The sequence below is a fragment of the Salminus brasiliensis genome, chromosome 21, assembly GCF_030463535.1.
Source record: "Salminus brasiliensis chromosome 21, fSalBra1.hap2, whole genome shotgun sequence".
NCBI classification, from domain to species: Eukaryota; Metazoa; Chordata; class Actinopteri; order Characiformes; family Bryconidae; genus Salminus; species Salminus brasiliensis.
Genome location: NC_132898.1, coordinates 11,960,598 through 11,968,449, shown reverse-complemented (window position 1 = coordinate 11,968,449; position 7,852 = coordinate 11,960,598).

Here is a 7,852-nt window from a genome sequence, read left to right as displayed (position 1 = left end):
TTGGTAGAATTTGACTTTAATTTAAATTTAAACTTCTGTAATGTTAGCCTGTTGTCCTGTTGGAACACCCAGTTGTGTTCAAGTTTAACTGTTTAGCTGATAGTTTGAGATTATCCTGAAGAATGACGAGGTAGTCCTCCTTCATTATTTCATCTACTTTGTGCAATATACCATTTTCAAAACGTCACCAGAGCTGCTACCACCACCATACTTCACAGAACAGTGTTCTCAAATCGCACACCTCTATTCCCCATACATCTTTATCTCCTCTGACCAGAAGGCTTTGTTTTGTCCATGTGGTCAGCTGCAAACATTGGTTGAGCTGGAGCATTTTGGAGAAGGGGATTCTTTCTTGGATGGCAGCCTCTCAGTCCATGTCGATGTAGCTGTGGTGTTCCAGCAGCTTCCAGTACATGAGAGGTCTGTGCCTTGTTGGTTCTTTCTGGACCATCTTTACCTATTTCCTCTCAGCTATTCAAGGCTATTCTTACAGACATTGGCAAAGTGGCTACACCTCTCAATAACTTACTTATGTTACATACTTGTGTTTGTAACAACTTATGTGTGAACTGATGGAATTTGTTTAGAAATGTATGAAAGAGACATTCCTGACGTGTGAATCCATGATCATTTTTTTCGAATAAGTTTTGTACTTTTTTTTCATTGTGCTGTGTGTTGCTCAATCCAATGAGTGCTGGTAAACAAACCCTTTTTATGTGGGAATAGAGAAGCTACCAGCTACTTCACTGTGTATGTAAGCTGCCTACAACTGCACATCTCAGATTCTTATATGGTTATTAAACAAGACACTGGAAGGTTTCTTTAAGCCCCTTTCAGAAAAAAAAATGCTTGTTATTTGGTCAGAAAATACTTCAGCAACTCTGCTTGTGGGGTGCTCCCAGTCAGCAGTAGTGATGACCTACTGACAGTGGTCTGAGGAGACACAAACCCCCTACAGGATGTTGGATATCAGGATTATCAAGGCACAAGGACAATGAACGGACTATCCCACTGGAGCAATGTGTCACAGGACAGTCAGAATGCCCATGCTGGCGCGTACATCAGCATCAGCATTGAAGCATCAGAAGAGAACTATCCTCATAGCTGCATGTAGTGATTAATGTGTGCAGACTTGCCTAAAACTGGCTAACACCCAAATTTATTAACATATGCCTGGCAAACATTGCGTCTAGGAGAGGAGAGAAATCTCTAAACACTACATGGAAGCTACTGATGCCATTCAGGTAACATTTTTTTTTAAACTTAGTTTGGTTTTACAGTTAATTAGTGTGACATATTTTGGTTTTTAAAAAAGAGGACAGTGGGGACACACAAGCATTCATTGTGGTTAGGATGTTGAGACTGGGTGGCTTCAAGTAGGCCCAAGTTGTGGCAGTGTGTATGTAGGAGGGAGTTAAATATCTTTAATCGCCTATATGGCCAAATCACAGGTAAAAAAAATAAAAAGGCAAAGTTTTTCTCTTTAAAACATTACCTTTTTTTTTTTTCCATGCCAATGTATAAAAAATAGGGAGGAGGAACTCAAGCAGTTTGACTAGTGGATGCATGAAGATGTAGAAGTAGACCAATATTGGGCAGAAGGCTGAACTTAAACAGGCATGTTTAAAAATCTGTGCACAAAATGTGTAGACCCAAATGCAGAAGTGAAATCAATGCAACATCCCTGAGATTTTGTCCAATTTAAACATACTGCTGCAATTTTCAAAAAGAGAACATGTTTGGGAAAAGAGGATGTCAGGTCACCCCCCTAATGCTTCAGTAAATAATTACACTCTTATTAGTCTCTTAGCCTGTTAGGAGTCTGTTGAGCTTTTATTTTTTCAGTACTTTCAGTACTAATTTTATTTGACCTTTTTTGGTTTGTGTGAAAAAAATGATCTAATTGGATTTAAGTCGTTTCCAAAATTATCTTTGTGAAATTATTTAACTGATCTTAATCTGATGTGATGAACCACACTGACAGTTAATTGACAGACTCTGACCACCAACTGACCACCCTGCCAACACAGTTAAACATGAGTGGATCATTGATGCCAGATTTGATAAAATTATGATGCCAATAAATACTAAAACAGATTTCAGTAAATATGTTCAAAATAAGGTCTGAGTGAAAAGAAGAAACAGACTATTAATCACATGTTCAGGGTATAAGAGCTGACAACAAAGGTGTCAAAAGTATTCACGTTCATTACTCAGGTAGAAGTGTAGATACTAGGGTTTTAAAATGCTTCTATAGACGTTGAAGTATCTTTTACTCAAGTAAAACTGTGAAAGTACTGGTTTCAAAACTGCTTAAAGTATAAAAGTAAAAGTAAAAAAAAAAAAAGCGCCAGGCTATTGATAACAGGGTTGTGGGTTCGATTCCCGGGCTTGGCAAGCTGCCACTGTTGGGCCCTTGAGCAAGGCCCTTTACCCTCTCTGCTCCCCGAGCGCTGGAGTTGGCTGCCCACCGCTCTGGGTGTGTGTGTACTCACTGCCCCTAGTTCACTAGTGTGTGTGTGTGTGTGTGTGTGTGTGTGTGTGTTCACTACCACAGATGGGTTAAATGCGGAGGACACATTTCACTGTACAGTGACAAATACATGCACCTTTACCTTTTTTTTATGTAAGGAAAACAAAGGCCAAAAGCTTAGACTGTGCCTCAGGGGTCTATAGTGCACTCCCCAAAAAACATTTTTCTAAAAGCCATACTGACTATAATGTTCTATTAAAATGTAAATGTTGAAAAATGTTGGGATGCACTAGGCTGCCTGTTTCAGCTGCATATCTGCCAATTGAAAATGAATGCATTTTAGTAATATCAAATATATTAAAGCAGCATGTGCACTACTGAGCATTAATGTGTTTCATGGAGCAGAAAATATGATGAGTAGTTGCCTATAAGTATTGCAATGGTATAAAAACTGAAGGGAAAAATGGAAGGTAAATGTGGGGCTTAGTCGGGACGTTTCACTCGTGTTCTCTTGAGTCTCCGCCACGGACATCTTCATACTAGGCTAAATACTGTTATGTCCTTGCTGGAGGTGACGTGTAGGTCTGATGGATCGCTTGCAAACCAATAGGGTGTAAGAATGAATGGTAGCTTTCCGGATGAAGCGATTGATCTATATAGTTTTTTTTTTTTTAAATGATGACAAACCGAAATTAAATAGGAGTAACGAGGCTATTTTTTAAATGTAATGAGTAGAAAGTACAGATAATTGGGTAAAAATGTAAGGAGTAGAAGTAAAAGTAATTACTCCAGTAAAGTATAGATAACCAAAATTTCTACTTAAGTAATGTAATTTTGTATTTTTGAAGCTTTACTGGCTTTCCTTTTTTTCCTTTAAGAACATTTAGGAGTGTGCACTTTTATATTGTTTACTAAATGGTATAGTATTTGTGTACTTCTGTCACTTCTGTTTAACACCTATGAGATGCTTATGAGCCAATAAAAAAAATCCATTAGGGCATTTTGTGCACCAATGCAGAATTGCAAATTGCTTTGCATCTTAGAATTGATGCAGCTCAACAAGGCTTCATTCACCTTTACATTTGCCTAAATGTCATTGCATAACATGCATAATGTATGTTAATGAAACCAAATCCAAGTGATTTTGGACCATTACTATTGGTTTGTTCATCAAAAAATGTTTACACAGTGTAACATGGTATTTGCAGAAGGTAGAAGAAAAAAAATAAAGGTGGTAGGTTTTGATATGACACTGATGATATGTTGAAGTTATATTTGGATGTCCCATGGTGATTCGAATGATAATATATGCTGACTAGGTAGGCATGAATAATAAACTGCGTAGATTTCGATCTCAACCCCATTGTTCCAGACAGACAGCGCTTTATGCAGTTATGGTTATTAGTCTGAGACGTGGGATCCCTTTATGTTTGAACTTCTTCCCTTTTTAGCTGGGTTGTCAGAATCCCAGTGCAGAGATGAAGTTAAAATTGATGAAAAACAAAATGAGAAGCAAAACACACCAAGCATTCTGCCTGGGTACTGCTGAGACAGTTGTTGACATTTTATTCAAGTATCAACCACTCAGGACATTATTATTCATAACCTGATCACATTCCTGATTGTGTTGTTGTAGTGACAGTCAGTACCCTCCAGCCATTTCTGCTAACATCCAAAATCAAAGAAAGAATGAAAGAAATGTTGGACCCAGTGAGACCGCCTCCAGGGCAGTACAGCGTGTATGTCCTGCTGGCTGGAAGAGGTTTCTGTTTCTTGTGTTTTCTCTGTTGAATTCTATGATTTATTATGCCATGACTCATTCATGCACTTTTTTAAAAAATATACTCATCCTCAAGCAGAATGCTGTTTATACTCTGTTGTTGTCGCTGCTCTGATTTGATAGATCTAAACACTTTTATTAGGTGTTGACGTGAAGTATACGATTTCTGAATCAGTATGTGCATACTGATATGAAAGCCTGTATGTACTGATGTGGAAAGTGACATTTTCACACGTCTCCTGAGTTAGTGCTTTCATTATTTTGCTGCAATAACAATAATAAGTTCTAGCTTGTATGGTACCCTGGGCGAACCCTTCAGCCGTTACATGCATGATAATATTACTTATACTCATAAAGAAATGACACAGCAACTGCAAACCTTTGTCTTTTCTGTTTTTTATACCTCCTCTTCTTTCCCCCTTTTCCTAAACAGTGCACCTGAACAGTCATGGCCAAAAATATCGGAACCCTTGTACTTCTTTTAGAAAATGCATCTTATCTCCTAGAAATTTGTTGCAATAACTAATGCATTGTTTGCATTGGAACTTCACTTACATTTACATTATTTATTTTGGAAGTACTCAAACCTAGACAACCTAGCATGGTACCAACTTGTGACTGCTGCTCAGTGCTTGCAAGCATTAACTATTCCATCTGTATCAAGATTAGTACCAGCTGTTGCAGCCAATAAAACACTGTACTCAACTTTTTTGTGGCCATATTTTTTAATAACTGAAAATGGTACTGAGACAACTCAAAAATACTGAGTAGTGAAACAGTTGTAGGTGCTGAACGGACACAGTAATTTTATTAAGCACAAAATCCAAACTAATTACATAAACACAGAAACAGATTATAGATATATTATAGATAAACTTGAGATATTTTCATTATTTTTGTTTGGATACAGCAGATTTTCCTTGGAATGCTTTTGCATACCACCAGTGGTATAAGTACCATATTTGAGAACCACTGGTTTAGATTTTTTCTCAGTGCCTACATTTCATTTATATTTAATATTTTTTCCCAGTAGTCCTTATAAAACAAGTAATTTTTATGTGAACATGTGATCAGTTTCTAATTATGATCATGATTAATGTATAATTTATACAGATATCAATAAATTAATTTCAACACATATAGTATTAATAAAGTCTCGAAGACAAAATGAGATTCTCTGGCCTCTGCTTGTTTCTTTCTAACTTTCACTGCAACATGTTGTTGGCATGGTGACAACCAACATGACAAATTGGCCTCCATAAATATTGGCAGAACTGACAAGCCTCTGGCTCCACACACAGTTACCAGATCAGGCAAAATCAAGGGCGTCAAATAGGAAAGAAAGTTGTATTCAGCTGTTTGGGTAAAGCCCTCCTTTAGCTTTTCCATAGTGAAAGTAGGCTACACATTATAATGGTCTGACCATTTTATAAAGAACAAAGAATTTATTTTTGCACTTGCAGACATTGTCCTAATTTGTTTGGTTTAACAGCGAAAGTATAGAAAGGAAAAATACCCAATATGTATAGTTTAATGTGCAGGGTTTTCATAGCAGGTGCGCAATTAGTTGGGGACATGAAATATGTTAACATTCACCAAAATTGAGCTGCTTGTAAAGTTTTGCTAACAAAAGTTATTCGCATTTAAGAGCAAATTTGCCTGATGTCCATTGAAATTGATATGAATGGAATTTTGCTAACAAAAGCATAGTCTGAATGTGGCTTTTTAACAGGCTCTTTGTGACTGTGCTTTTAGGACTGATGTACAGTGCATCCGGAAAGTATTCACAGCGCTTCACTTTTTCCACATTTTGTTAGGTTACAGCCTTATTCCAAATTGTATTAAATTAATCTCTTTCCTCAAAATCCTACACAAAATACCCCATTATGACCATGTGAAAAAAGTTTTCTTGAGAGTTCTGAAAATTTATTAAAATTAAAAAACAAAGAAATCATATTTACATAAGTATTCACAGCCTTTGCTTAATACTTTGTAGAACCACCCTTGGCAGCAACTACAGCCTCAAGTCTTTTTGAATATGATGCCACAAGCTTGGCACACCTCTCTTTAGGCAGTTTTGCCCATTCTTCTTTGCAGTACCTCTGAAGCTCCATCAGGTTGGATGGGAGACGTCTGTGCACAGCCATTTTCAGATCTCTCCAGAGATGTTCAATCGGATTCAAGTCTGGGCTCTGGCTGGGCCACTCCAGGACATTCACAGAGTGGTCCTGAAGCCACTCCTTTGAGATCTTGGCTGTGTGCTTCGGATCGTTGTCCTGCTGAAAAATGAACCGTCGCCCCAGTCTGAGGTCAAGAGCGCTATGGAGTAGGTTTTCATCCAGGATGTCTCTGTACATTGCTGCATTCATCTTTCCCTCTATCCTGACTAGTCTGGCAGTTCCTGCTGCTGAAAAACATCCCCATAGCATGATGCTGCCACCACCATGCTTGACTGTAGGGATGGTATTGGCCTCGTGATGAGCAGTGCCTGGTTTCCTCCAAACATGACGCCTGGCATTCACACCAAAGAGTTCAATCTTTGTCTCATCAGACCAGAGAATTTTGTTTCTCATGGTCTGAGAGTCCTTCATGTGCCTTTTGGCAAATTCCAGACGGGCTGCCTTGTGCCTTTTACTAAGGAGTGGCTTTCGCCTGGCCACTCTGCCATACAGGCCTGATTGGTGGATTGCTGCAGAGATGGTTGTCCTTCTGCAAGGTCTACAGACAATTCCTTTGACTTCATGCTTGGTGTTTGCGCTCTGACATGCAGTCAACTGTGGGACCTTATATAGACAGGTGTGTGCCTTTCCAAATCATGTCCAATCAACTGGATTTACCACAGGGGGACTCCATTTAAGCTGTAGAAACATCTCAAGGATGATCAGTGGAAACAGGATGCACCTGAGCTCAATTTTGAGCTTCATGGCGAAGGCTGTGAATACATACGTAAATGTGATTTCTTAGTTTTTTATTTTTAATAAATTTTCAGAACTCTCAAGAAAACTTTTTTCACATGGTCATAATGGGGTATTTTGTGTAGAATTTTGAGGAAAGAGATTAATTTAATACAATTTGGAATAAGGCTGTAACCTAACAAAATGTGGAAAAAGTGAAGCGCTGTGAATACTTTCCGGATGCACTGTATGTAAAAGCTGACCTCTGTTCTGATTGCATGTTTTGCAGTATGCCTCGTCAAAGCATACTTTGACGAGTTTTTTGGATCAAAATAAATAGACTGAATAGAAAGTTTGAAAACTTTTACCATGCTTATATTAAACTTCTTAAAAAGGATAGGGGTCCTTTGAATATGATATATACATTTGACAATTTTCAAAAAATGCTTTCCACTGCCAGTATGTGAGGCTGCAGTATTCAAAGTCTTTCTGGTTGCAGGGCTTTGCTCTACAGCACGCAGTCTCTCCCTCTGTTCTTTACGATCCATCACAGTCACTTCTGTGTAGTCTCTCTCCTTTTTTCAAACGGAAGCGTTCCAAGGCTGTGCTACATAATAATGTCAGCATCGTATGTAAAACTTCAGCGTTGATTCAGGGAGGCCTGCATGGAACAGCGCTGCAGACCCACGGCCTGATTCCAGCTGA